The 14457-nt window shown below is 37.6% G+C and overlaps 1 pseudogene; it reads right to left on the reverse strand.

Annotated features, from left to right (window-relative positions):
• Window positions 1-1780: 1780 nt before the first annotated feature.
• LOC127448807 (immunoglobulin-like and fibronectin type III domain-containing protein 1) overlaps window positions 1781-14457 on the reverse strand; it is a 54168-nt pseudogene continuing 41491 nt past the window's right edge.

Genomic DNA, 14457 nt, shown 5'->3' on the forward strand with positions numbered 1-14457 from the left:
TTCAGGTCTGGTGAGTTTGCTGGCCAGTCAAGCACACCAACACCATGGTCATTTAACCAACTTTTGGTGCTTTTGGCAGTGTGGGCAGGTGCCAAATCCTGCTGGAAAATGAAATCAGCATCTTTAAAAAGCTGGTCAGCAGAAGGAAGCATGAAGTGCTCCAAAATTTCTTGGTAAACGGGTGCAGTGACTTTGGTTTTCAAAAAACACAATGGACCAACACCAGCAGATGACATTGCACCCCAAATCATCACAGACTGTGGAAACTTAACACTGGACTTCAAGCAACTTGGGCTATGAGCTTCTCCACCCTTCCTCCAGACTCTAGGACCTTGGTTTCCAAATGAAATACAAAACTTGCTCTCATCTGAAAAGAGGACTTTGGACCACTGGGCAACAGTCCAGTTCTTCTTCTCCTTAGCCCAGGTAAGACGCCTCTGACGTTGTCTGTGGTTCAGGAGTGGCTTAACAAGAGGAATACGACAACTGTAGCCAAATTCCTTGACACGTCTGTGTGTGGTGGCTCTTGATGCCTTGACCCCAGCCTCAGTCCATTCCTTGTGAAGTTCACCCAAATTCTTGAATCGATTTTGCTTGACAATCCTCATAAGGCTGCGGTTCTCTCGGTTGGTTGTGCATCTTTTTCTTCCACACTTTTTCCTTCCACTCAACTTTCTGTTAACACGCTTGGATACAGCACTCTGTGAACAGCCAGCTTCTTTGGCAATGAATGTTTGTGACTTACCCTCCTTGTGAAGGGTGTCAATGATTGTCTTCTGGACAACTGTCAGATCAGCAGTCTTCCCCATGATTGTGTAGCCTAGTGAACCAAACTGAGAGACCATTTTGAAGGCTCAGGAAACCTTTGCAGGTGTTTTGAGTTGATTAGCTGATTGGCATGTCACCATATTCTAATTTTTTGAGATAGTGAATTGGTGGGTTTTTGTTAAATGTGAGCCAAAATCATCACAATTAAAAGAACCAAAGACTTAAACTACTTCAGTCTGTGTGCATTGAATTTATTTAATACACGAGTTTCACAATTTGAGTTGAATTACTGAAATAAATGAACTTTTCCACGACATTCTAATTTATTGAGATGCACCTGTAGTCTCCCAATTAATATGAGGTCATAAAAGTGGCATAATAATTATAAAAGAATTAGCAATATGCTGTCTAGTTTTAAATGTAATACTGCATTCCTGAAGGACATGTCAACTACACATTTAAAGGAATAGTTCACCCAAAAATGAAAATTTGCTGATAATTTACTCACCCTCAGGCCATCCAAGATGTATCTGAGTTTCTGTCTTCATCAAAACAGAATTTAAGACTTTTAGGATTTAATTTCAGGCCTCCTCCTTTAAACAAGGCAAGTGAATGTACTCCATTTTATGACGGTCCAAAATGCATATTTAGGGTGCATCAAAATAATCCACACGACTCCAGTTGACAAATAAAGTTCTTCTGAATGCAAATGATTGATTATTTTGAGAAACAAAACAATACTTATATACTTTTTAACTACAAATGTTCGCTTCGGTACATCTCTGTGATGTGCGCTCATAAGAGGGATGACATAAGCTTGTTGGTAAGGTCACGCGTCACGTGGAGGAGGAGTCAGGAAGCGCGTTTCAAAAGGCATTTGAAAAGTAAAAAAATACATAAATAATGGTCTGCTAAAAAAAAAAAAAAAAAAAGAAATAGTTGCCTAATTAGAGCTTCATGTAATAAAAAAATAAAATTAAGGATCATTTGAATCATATCATGTGAATAAACTTCAATCCCTGGGACATGAAAGAAAACACCCAATAATGAAATATTATAATGGAATGTTTTAATTTAGCTAATAATATGAATACAATAAAAAAATAATAAAAAATAAAAAAATAAATAAAAATGTAAATATATTTTAAATAAACTAAAAAAATATATATTACAAAATAAGCATGTCAGCAAAAGCTCCCACAAACCTCTTTTTTTTTTTTTTTTTTTTTTTGTGGTTCTCCAAGTTAAAGACACAGATGGCTCTGAGAGGCCTATATCATTCTTTGCAAACACTCTGAAATTGTACTCTCTTCCAGGCAAGATGTTAATGACTGTAAATTTGCTGTTGAACAAACAGTCAATCACTGTGCGCCAGGTTCGCTTGATGGAGTGCCACTTCATCACCATGTAATGCAGACGGTTGTCTCGTTTCTCATCAATAGATGGAGTCCACATAAGCATCACAGTGCCTTGGACATTCTATTGGTGTAAACATGGAGGTTTAGGTTCATCTGTAGAAAAAAAACAAAAAACATGTAGCCCATGTAGTTACCGTTTATTAGTTAAAGTCGTTTTCTTTCATGTAGAACCACAAAATAAATATTTACAATTTACATATACTAAGGGGCCATTCACACTAAACAAGTTTTTGGGTTGTCTGTGTTGTTTTAAAATTGTTTTCTATGCAAACACGCATTGGAAGGACATCTTTAACCATTCAGCATCTTGCTGTTGTTTCAGTGTCTCATGCAGGATTGCACATTTTTAGTCGCTGTGTGAAGTTAAAACAACTTTTAAAAGCACCTGTGCTCTGTTTCATGCATTGTGCTGCATCTAGCTTTTTTATTGCACAAGAACGCATTCGGTCTCAACGGCCCCTAACTTTGAAAAATAACTTATCCTTAACATTATTGAAGCTTTTTTAATAGTCCCCCCATTCCCAAAAGAAGCAAGCATGAGGTGAAAACTATAGGATTTTAAGGTGTTTCATTACCAGTGACTCTTATTTCAATAGTGAAGGTGTCCTGGCCCACCATATCTTTAATATTGGCAGTATAGATGCCAGTAACAGATAGCTCTGAGGTGTAAATCAATAATTGGGAACCTTTTTCAAAATTATTAATAGTCACAAGTTTGGCTACAGCAACTCCATCCTTTAGCCATGTGATGTCTGGTAAAGGAGAGGCCTGCAGATAAAAAAAATTAAAAATAAAACACTTAGGGTTAGGGTTTTATGTGATTTGGTAAAACAGTTTCATTACAGCAGGGAATATTTTTCAACAAGAATCAAATACTATTATAGTACAACACTCACTGACCACTTAATAGGAACACCTGTACACCTACTTATTCATTTGATTCTCTAATCAGCCAATCATGTGTCAGCAGTGCGATGCATAAAGTCATACAGATACAGGTCAGGAGCTTCAGTTAATGTTCACATCAACCATCAGAATGGGGAAAAAATGTGATCTCAGTTATTTAGACCGTGGCATGATTGTTGGTGCTAGACGGGCTAGTTTGAGTATTTCTGTAACTGCTGATTTCTTAGGATTTTCACGCTCAACAGTCCCTAGAGTTTACTCAGAATGGTGCCAAAAAAACAAAAAAACATCCAGTGTGTGGCAGTTTTGCTAACGAAAACACACTGTTGATGAGAGAGGTCAACGGAGATTGGCCAGACTGGGTCGAGCTGACAGAAAGGCTACGGTAACTCAGATAACCACTCTGTACAATTGTATTGAGCATAATAGCGTCTATGATTGCACAACATGTTGAACCTTAAGGTGGAGGGACTAAAACAGCAGAAGATCATGTCGGGTTCCACTTTTGTCAGCCAAGACAGAAAGTTGAAGCTTTTTATATGTTTGTGATACTATACCTCAAAACTGATGCTGAGACACAGAGTGTTTCCAGCCTTAACAACCATAAAACTCATCATTTTACTGTCAGTGAACTTTGGTTTTACTGAAAAACAAATACCAGGTTAACTTGTGTACATGAAGCTAAAAGAGAGCAAAGATACTGAAAAAAAATCTAAAATCTTTACCTGCTGGAGGCATGGCAATGATATATTTGTCAAAGGTCTCTGGAAGGCCTTCCCCTCCTTCATTGGTGAAAGATTCTGTTCTTTCAACAGTGAAAGAAGGCAGAATCACTGCATTGGTATTGCAACAGCACCACTCGAGTTGGTCTGTGGGCCTGATTTCAACAAAATAGCCTTTTGCTTCATCTTCCACACCTTTCACTTCTGTGGGTTTAGTTCAAGACAGTGACAGAGTGGCATAGCTTGATCCAGTTAGTTTGAGGTCCTTAACCTTACCAGGAGGCTCTGAAGGGAAAACCACATAACAAATATTTTCTTAAAAACAGAATATTTTGGTTCATTATCTGTAATGTCATCAATTCAGTATAGGGTGGCAATAAGTATTGTTTATTCAGCATGATCTCATAAAAATTACATGACTACAGGTCACTTTCAACTCGTATACTCTTCAGGATTTGTACTCCAGTCTGTTGCATTGCAAGTGCAACACTCTATCGGTTGAGCTACCACACAATTTGATTTGACTCAAACAAGCTTGTAAATGTAGTTGGTTGTGTAATGTAAACGTTGTATTGCCTTAGAAGTCAATCAATATAAGTGTGTGAGGAACAGGGCGAAAAGCAAGTGTTTATGAACTGTTAATCTGCTGTTTCACTTGAGTTTTGTGTGAAAGTAAATAAAAGTCATTGCTGTTGTAGCGCCTAGCATTTATTTTTACCAGTGAACTGCTGCAATATGTGCAACGAGGCACATAAAAATAATTTTGCAAATATGTAGGCGTGGTAATGAGATCAGGTTGCACTTATTGCCCATTTGTTAAACATGTCTTACTTTTGGGGTCCCTTGTGAATGCACATTCAGAGGGCACACTAAGTTCCCCAAGGCCGCACGTGTTAATAGCACTCACAATGAATTCATACTCAGCTCCCTCGATGACATTTTTAACTGAATACTTTTTGTCTAAAGGCAATGAAAACGTTTTTATTTGCACTTTATTTACAATAAATCCTAAAGTCATTTTCACATAGTTGTATATAGGCTGCTTTAAAGGTGAGGTGTGGAATTTCTGCACCACTAACAGCACCAAACAGAACTGCAAAAATAATGTCTGTTTTCAAACTGGTTTTCCTGACCACTCCCATGTCTCTAACCCCCCCCCCCCCCCAAAACCCAGTCTATTGGTTGAGCCAGTGTTGCTATGTCAGGCTGGTTGGGTGCTTAAAGGTGCAGTATGTAAGATTCAGAAACCCTTGTTATTAATGACACCTGTGGCCGTTAAGTGAATTGCAGCCAGCTACCTGTTGCTCGTGCTCGTGCACACACACCATAGGGAAGCGAGCGAGCGAGCATCAGCCAAAACAGTGATGTAACATACAAAGAGACTGAACGTGATTCACTGGCATCATGCTGACAGATGAGGTAGCACAATTAAAATTACACAGTTATGATTGTTTTACTACAAACTTTGAGACTAAACTAAAACTACTTATCAGCTAACATAGCATATCGATACACACATGCAGCTACATACTACCGAACTATACCAGAGAGTTTACTGTTGCACTGCACTGTTATGTTGCACTATTGTATGTTTTGTATGTCATATGTTGTACTACGATCAAGAAACCAGCATGTTTGCTTAAATTTATCCAGTATACCTGACTTTTAATATAAAGAGAAGATCGTTGAAATTATTTGAAAGTTACAAAGCAAGGTAGCGTGCAATTCGTCAGCGTTAGCAGGCAAGATCAAGTTAGCTAAAATTACACAGATCAATCCTTATGGCACTATATTTCACATGCTTTGCAGTTATGTAAGCTTACCTGTCCAATAAGAAGATTGCTGGATTCCATCTCTAAGATAACGTTACCTAGTGTTGCAGACTGTCTGTTGTTGCTGTTGAATAGCAGAAGAGAAGCACTGAGGCAAGGCTCTCGGGAGCACGCATAAACGTCACTTTGGATCCTTTGGATTTTCCCGGCAAAACTGACCTGCTCCCTTCGCATGAAAATCAGTCTACAGGCTTTAATAGGCAACCTAAGAAGTCCGGGAAGGGCTCATTTTTTAAGTTGTGTTACAAGCCGTTCACACACTGGCAAAAAAAAGGTGAATATTACATGAAAATTGTTACATATTGCACCTTTAAACAGAGTAATGATTTGAAAGTGACAAAGAGCCACAGTTTTTACACTCTTCAGGAAATCAACCTATGGCTTACTTACAGTTGTCTCTGCATATTAAGCTTGGATAGGAGGATGTATTCAAACATCAAAACAATTACAAATTGCACCTTAATCGGAATAAGCATAATAGAAAAAGCATGTGAGATGATAATTATTTGATAAATGATTTGTCAAGACCTCTGATTGATTCATTTTCGCATTCACTTGACTCCAAAAATTGCTGCCCTTTTTGCGTTTTTCCACATTGTAGCCAATGACGCTGCCCCCTCCTGTGTTGGAGGGAGGGAGCCATACCAAATGAATGCAGTCTTTAATGGCACTGACTAATTTAGGAGGAGCAGTGGAACCAGAGACAGTGGCGGTTCTGGCTTTCTTGGTGCCCTAGGCGAGATCCGATGTGGTGCCCCCCTTAATATCAACAACAACAACAACATGTGAAACAGATCAATATTTAAGTCCTTTTTATACTCTAAATCTCCACTTTCACATCTGAAAGTCACATTTGATGCCCGTTTAGTTTCACTTTCATGTCTGAAAGTGTAAGTGGAGATTTAGAGTGAAAAGGGACTTAAATATTTATCTGTTTCTTACCCACATCTATCATGTCACGTCTGAAGACATAGATTTAACCACTGGAGTCTTATGGATTACTTTTATGCTGCCTTTATGTGCTTTTTGGAGCTTCAAAGTTCTGGCCAAAATTCACTTGCATTTTATGGACCTACAGAGCTGAAATATTCTTTTAAAAATTAAAAAATTAATTTGTATTCTGCAAAAGAAAGAAAGCCATGTTTCTGGAATGGCATGAGGGTGAGTAAATAATGAGAGAATTTTCATTTTTGGGTAAACTATCCCTTTAAATAAGAATAACTAGACAATGAATATAGAAATGAAGTAACTATATATATATCATGATTATCTTATGTTTGTTCATAATGTAAGAATACATTATGAACATTCATAATCTTCACCATGTAGAGCATTTAAGGCTGAGTAGCCTTTCAGGAACAACTCGGGGACAACCTTTCCCCCATCGCAATCTTGAGCTCTCTGCTGGGGCCGGGGTGGCACGATTTGGGGCACCTTTCTTCCATTGCGAGCCAGGGAAGGGGCGGCACAATTCGGAACACCTTTTCCCCATCGCGATCTTGCGAGCTCTGTGGGCAGGCGGCCGATCAGATACCCTGTCCTGCCGCCCCAGAGAGCGTTGCCACCCTAGGTGGCTGCCTATATCACCTATGCCAGGATCCGCTAACGACCAGGGAATTCTGGGAACAGAAAGAAAGCATTCTTGTTATGTTTAAAACTATTTTTTCCCTATGATACAGACAGGAAGAAATAAGGCATCTAAATCTACCTTAAGTGCCTGCAGCAATATCATCAGTTGCCATATGTCACTGATGCCCTCCGAGTTCTTTGCCCATATCCTGTAGCAGTATTTTCGGCCCTGATGTATGTCTGTGTCTCTATAGGTAGGCCGTCCAGGAGTGTCTCCAATTTTAGTCCAGGTGTTTCAGCCCACCTGCTGCTGCTCCAGGTAGTAATTAGTCACTGGACAACCACCATCGTCCTTTGGTGGCTTCCATTTAAACTCAATGACAGTCAATGAGTTTTCTACAATTTCAGCGTCCTTGTGGCAGAGGTTTGTCTGTTAAATACAGAAATAGAAGGTATGCAATTTTAATTGCAGTGCTTGCAAGGCAGCACTATTGATGTTCATCATATATTCTGGTTAGGGGTTTATCCTATACCTTAACTGTAAGTATAAAAATTCTGCAATTAATTCAGCTTGAAGTGTAGATAATTTTAGCTTAAAGTGTGGAATTTATTTCTGGTTTTGTATGTAGTGATTTCTACTCAATTCACCGATGACGTAGTGATTTTTGATCACGTGTCACTTAAGGTGTGGTTATGAGTGTATCAGATGACCCCTCCCCCTTTGCAATACGGGGCACCAGTTAAGAATACTATCTTAACAATTTAAGAACACTCCCAAAAGAGCTGATCGATAATTTAGAATTAATGTAAACTAGAGGGAGTTGGACAGCTGATTTATCTGAAGGATTTGTGAGAGTCTGGACAACTAGTAGAGTCCTTGATCATCAACACAATGAAGACACAGTTGTAATAAAATTAATTAAATTTATTAACAATAGATATGCAAGAGTAAATAGCACAACGATTAATAATGCTATGCACTGCTACAGGATAATAAACTAATAACCAAAAAGGAAAGTACTGAATTAAACAATAAAACAAATAAATGATTTGAACACAGAACGGATAAATGCAATGCTGTTGAACTGAATGTAGCAATGGCAGAGAATTGTATGGGAAAGGTCCTTATAGGAAACCACCTAATGGCTCTGGCAAAATGGTGATAAAAATGTATCATTAAACAAATAATATACCTATTATTTGTAACAAGCTGACCCCAGTTAACTGTTACTTAAGCAAGTTAGAAAAACATATGCCGCAGGTATAAACTAATGCCAAGTTCTCTAGAAAGAGGTTTGGTAAGTATATATTTACGTTCCACACAGTCGGGTGATCAGTCCGGCAATAGAGATGTCTTCCACTGGCGATGTGGGAGGTGTGCAGTTAAGGGCGCAGAGTTGCGATCCAGTAGTCGTTGCCACGCTGGGCTGGAGGATGCTGAACTTCGGTTGTGCCAAGAGGGTCCTTAAAGATTGGACTGGGCAGCTGGGTCAGTTGAATCTTCACAGGGTCCTTTGCAGGCTGGCTGCGTCACTGAGGAGCTATGTGGGACAGACAATGTCTGCTGATGCAGAGGTCCTTTGTGGACTGGGCTGCGCTGCTGGAGGGGTTGTAAGGGTCAGATAAGGTCCCTTAGTGCTGGGGCCCTTTTTCAGCTAGAGTGCAGCAATATAGCAATAAAGCAATATAAAAGGTTTTGCTCGCAAAAGCTTAACCTCAACTATCTTGTAGCCTCTTTTCTTCATCAGGTCAGAAACTCAAGACGTGGTGTGTCTGCTAATGTCTCCTTCCCCATCAAGTTGGAAACGCAGGGCAAGGGTGTGTCTATCCGGGGGACATATTTATCCCTTTCTGATGAGGAGGAGATTGAAATCTGGCGCCTTTCCGATCCTGGAGTGTGATTGGCCACTGGTGTCTGAAGTAGCCACGGTGTTGCCAACCCCAGTGTGGAACTCATTTGCATAGCATAAAGTACAGTGTTAAAACAGTTTCTTTAACATTTTACACATGCATTATTTCTTTACCAAACCTCTTTCAAATTATTAAAGGCATCGTATGGAACAGAGACCAAACACAATAAGAAACGGTTAAATCACCATCCATGCATTCGTTTATCTGTTAATAGGTCTGTCCCGTGAACTGTTGTGTTAACAGTCAATAACCATTAACATAAACTGTGCTTTGCATGAAGATGGAGTGGGTGTGTTGCAGTTTATATTAATTTAAGGCCTCCAAACCTATAGATCTATAGAATAGATCTCTGTGGCCCACCACTGCAGCTGCATCCGGGAGGTCCTGAAGGAATTTATGGCAGTTAGGAATGAGTTTGGTGGGGGCAGAATGTCCTCCTTTCTGCCCTGTAAGAGGTGTCTGGCTGTTGTCTTAGCATCTTATCTGATGTTGCTGATAACCAAGGATCAAATCACAGTGAGGTACATCTTCTTCCACACCGGCAGTTAGAGGGGGGCCCTGCCATAAACTGGTCCCTGGAATGCTAACTTAACTGATGTTCACCACATGTACATTTTATCATTTTGTTTGGAATTTAAAAAAATCTTCCCATTGACTTCAGGTGCATTCAGAGTAAAACATTGGTGGCAATGATGTCATTGTAAAGTTTGCATACTGAATTCTGTTTAGTATTTTTTTCTTCTTCACATATTTGCAAACTGAATTTTGATGGGTGTTTTTTTGTTTGTTTGTTTGTTTGTTTTTTCTTTCTTTTGTATATTCTTTAGTTGGCTTAACATGGCAAAGATGGTGTTGAGTCATATTCAGAAAACAGAAACAAGCATAAAAGCGAAACTATTTTTCCTTCTTTGCAAGCACTGGTATTTCCTCCAGGAAATGCAAATGCAAATCTAGCATTCTTACAATATTCTTACTGAAAGCGTTTTGGGGCCTTTTCTCAATACTTGCTTTGCAACACTTACAAATACCAATAAGCCTTGATGTTGCCTCTACGGTGGCAAATTCATTCCTGATTTAATTTTGACCTCTACATTGGCACTTAGTGAGAATCAGGCAGCTGTGACTCAAGGACTTCTCTATCTTCACACTATGACCCTCCTGTAGCTCTTCATCCTCTTTAAACCACTGAATCTTCATTGGATTTTTTTCCCGAGAACAATAGCTTGAAAGAAGCATTTTCTCCAGCCTTTACAATAACAGGTTCTAAGAATTTACCCAAGGCATCTGCATCAATTTTGGGTGGGTCTGAAGAGAGAGAAAAGATAATTAGATGAAATGAGTATTATGCTTACTTGCAAAGAGCAAAGTCATCTCCAGAAATCACACCTACCGACAACAGTTAATGCAGGTTCTGATTTACGTCCTTCTGCCTCAAACTATTTCCCTGCATCTCTGTCCTGGCAGTTATTGATGATTAGTTTGTGATGAGCACCGTCTTTGACAATTGTATTTCCATCCTTAGACTCCAACTAATGAAAATGTGGAAAATACATTGAATTTTGGGATGTCATTCATAATTTATATGGTGAATATTAATGTTGTAATTTGCATGAAATTGTCAATTGTGACAATGTATTAAAGCAATAAGCCATGAGACGCAGTGTGTTAGAGTGATTTTATCTCATTACCCGAGGTTAAAACACAGACTTGAGTGTCTTATTACTTTTAGTAAAGTTCAATAAAGAGTTCAATGTATTGTTAATAATTATTGGAACAATTCGACCGTTTATTTGGTAAGCAGCCTTGTACTAAATAGGATAATGTAAATTCCTCTAATCAGCATTACAAAATGATCCCCTGGCTGGGTTAATTTTGCGATCATGACCAGCTGACTATACATTATCTCGTACTAACAGTTTTACAGCAATATACAGTATGTACATAAAATTAATTGCAGAAACTTTCTGCCATCTTTGTACCACATTCCAGTGCTATCTTAACTGCTTAGTTTGCAGGACAACTCTGCTGATTCCCCATCTTTGGCTGCAGTATCTGACAACCCGCTGAGGAAGTGGACTCCATGGTCTGGATAAAAGTGCACAATATGCCAGATCACATCATCTCAGCACAGAGAAAGAAATTACATGCACAGATAGGAAACTAAGCGTCTTTCTCAATCCTCAATCCCTACTTTGGATCAAGTTTAGGGGGGTGAGTGTAAAGGTGGCCAGCTGGTATGTGCTGTGCAATATGTAAACCTCACTCCCCTGGCCTCAAGAGGTGCACTAGCGACTGATGATATGGAGACGGCAGTTTGAGTCCCGTTCAGAGCAGGTCGAGCGAGACCGGTTACAGACAGACAGACAGACAGAATGCATTTTATATATATTGCATGAAACCCATAGCTTTCAAATTTGACAGTATTTGACTTAAAATTGTTAATGGGTCAATTAAGTAATGCTAATTTATTTCCTGATCTATTAAGTTATTCACACAAAACAATTACTTGAATACACTTCTACCATCATGTACATGTTTTTTCTTCTTATATGTATTTACTGTATACATATGTATATTTGGTGGGCTTAAGTTAAAAAAAAATTATATATATATATATATATATATATATATATATATATATATATATATATATATATATATATAAAAATTTGTATATGTATATATATAAAAAATTAATAAAGTGTAACCATCATGTACATGTTTTTTGTTCTTACATGTATTTACTGTATACATATGTATATTTGGTGGGCTTAAGTTAAAAAAAACAATTTATATATATATATATATATATATATATATATATATATATATATATATATATATATATATATAAATTTGCATATGTATATATATAAAAAATTAATAAAGTGTAACCATCCAGAGGCAGAAAAAAATTAAAGTCTCATTAAAAAGTTAGAATACAATGGCCTCACTAAAAGTTTGAGTAAAATAGACTCATTAAAAGCTACAATTCTAGAAAAAAATAGATACATTTTGTAATACTGTAAGTAGCACCCGTGTTTATGTTAACAATATATTGATTAACGTCATAGGAAACTAGAGAGTGGAATTAGACACAGCCTAAATTATCAGACATGAACACATACATTGTTGTCAGGAATCAGTTCATCGTTGTCAGTAATCACACCATCTCCTCCTTTTCCATTCTTCCCATTGCCATCTCTCAGTGCATTCCTCCCACTTTCATCTGCGTTTGTACCATCTCCTCCTCTTCCATTCTTCTCCATTGTGTCACTCCACTCCCACAACCAGCCGGTAAAGCTGCCATCCTTTCAGCAGCTCACTCTGCCTGGGCTTTCCTGGCTGCTTCCTCTTGTTCAGCATGGGCTCTCCTAGCTGCTTCATCACTTTCAGCTTGGGCCCTCCTGGCCACCTCATTATTTTCCATCTGCAGTCTAGCTTGCTCCTCAGCTAGACATCTGGCTGGCCAGTTCATCTGCACCATCATCTTTCCCACAGGTATTCAGGTAATCTAAAAACAGTATCAGTTACAGCATATATGATTATGATGTAATTGATATAAAGTGATCAGGGTTGGGCAAAATTCAGAATTCAAGAAATGGCTCCCTTTTAATACACGAGTTGGAATTTAATTGGCCAGTCTCCTCAAAACTGGCAAGATAACTTAGGCATTGTTTGAGGTTTCCATTGTATAAGCCTGCTTCGTGGTGTTTGGCTCTATTTTAAAGAATTTGGTGTAAATTAGATTTATAAATTCCCAGATTAATTTCTGGGAAAGTGTTCTTTCATCATGGTCAAAAAAATAAAAATAAATAAAAAATAAATAAATAAATAAAATAAAAAGAATGAAATACATATATACACCGGTGATAAGCATGATTAGGCTTAATAGGCGACAGTGTGAGTTTGAAATATATGAATTATGAAATATTGTTATGATGTGAATGACCTGAATACATATTGAATAAATATTTTTAATTCCCACAAGAGGGTAAAAATGAATAAGCAAGCCTACCGTCCACAACTAAGGTCCCATGGCTTGATTGGAGGCCAACAATAGCCGAGTAGACTCCCTTGTCCTCTGGTTTACAGTCTTTGACTGCTAATTTATGGACTTGTTTGTCTTCGGACATTGATATTTAGCTCCATGTTCAACAGATATTTAATTGGCACACCAGGTGATTTGTGGTACAGGACCAGACAGGGCACACTCAAACACTGCATCCTGTCATTGGACCACTTCAGTGTCTTTCAGTACAGTACCAATTTCCACATCGGGTACAGGAGGCATAAAACAATTCTTGAACATTTGTCATGGATAACCAGTAAAAACGTGTGTTCAAGTATAAAGTTCTGAAAACACACGAATGTTTAATCAATTCTATTGCAAAATGAGTGAAGAATGTGGCTGTGAATGACATTCATTACATTTCAATATATATTTTCTTCTTCTTTCTTTTCTTTTCTTTTCTTTTTTTTTTTTTTTTTTTTTTACATTAAACAGCTCCAATAACAAAAAAATACAGTGAGAAAATTCTAGGAAATTTTGGTTTAAAAAAGTATCAATTTCTTCTCTAATTACTTTCATGTTTCAATAATGAACTGATACATAAACTCCTAAAAAAAATTCCTAAAAAATCAGATCGAGTGAAATATTTTCATTTATCCTTCTATATTGTTCTTAAATGCCTAGCTCATGGTAAAACTGTTACACAAAGTTGATCTGTGAACAACATCTATTTAACTTATCAAAGATAATAAAAATACAAATAAATCATACATAAATGTGTTTAATAGCACAATTTAAGGATAACTTCGGCATGTGTATTTCCTCTATGGGTGACCCCAAGAAAAAGAGTCTGGAAAAAGAAATTAATTCACTCTGTGGCATAAAAACAACATTATTGGTTACTGGTTGACTGCCCTATTAATTTTAACTATGAAATATGTTGTAGTTTCCTCTAAATAGTGAGAAAGTGAAGAAAAATGATCAGAGATATGACACTTTACCATACAGGGTTTAGATAAACCACTTGAACATAAAAGAGAAACAAAAAATAAAAATAAATAAAAATAAAATTAGAACTTCTTAAGCATTAGGGAAGTTGAGAACATGTTTGCATCCTCAACATCCACTTGGTATAATCCAACATCTTCTGGGGAAAGATCCCTAATACTAAACAAGTATGTTTCACCAAATTGCTGCAAATTATGTTTTTTGCAATCATCAGTTCCATCTCCATAGTCAAGCATCTCTCCATCCTGGTACGGGTAAATAAAAATGTGTTACTCTTACAGTAATGTTGCAAAGAACATTGACATATTGGG

This window comes from Myxocyprinus asiaticus, chromosome 12 (genome assembly GCF_019703515.2).
Source record: "Myxocyprinus asiaticus isolate MX2 ecotype Aquarium Trade chromosome 12, UBuf_Myxa_2, whole genome shotgun sequence".
Classification (NCBI taxonomy): domain Eukaryota; kingdom Metazoa; phylum Chordata; class Actinopteri; order Cypriniformes; family Catostomidae; genus Myxocyprinus; species Myxocyprinus asiaticus.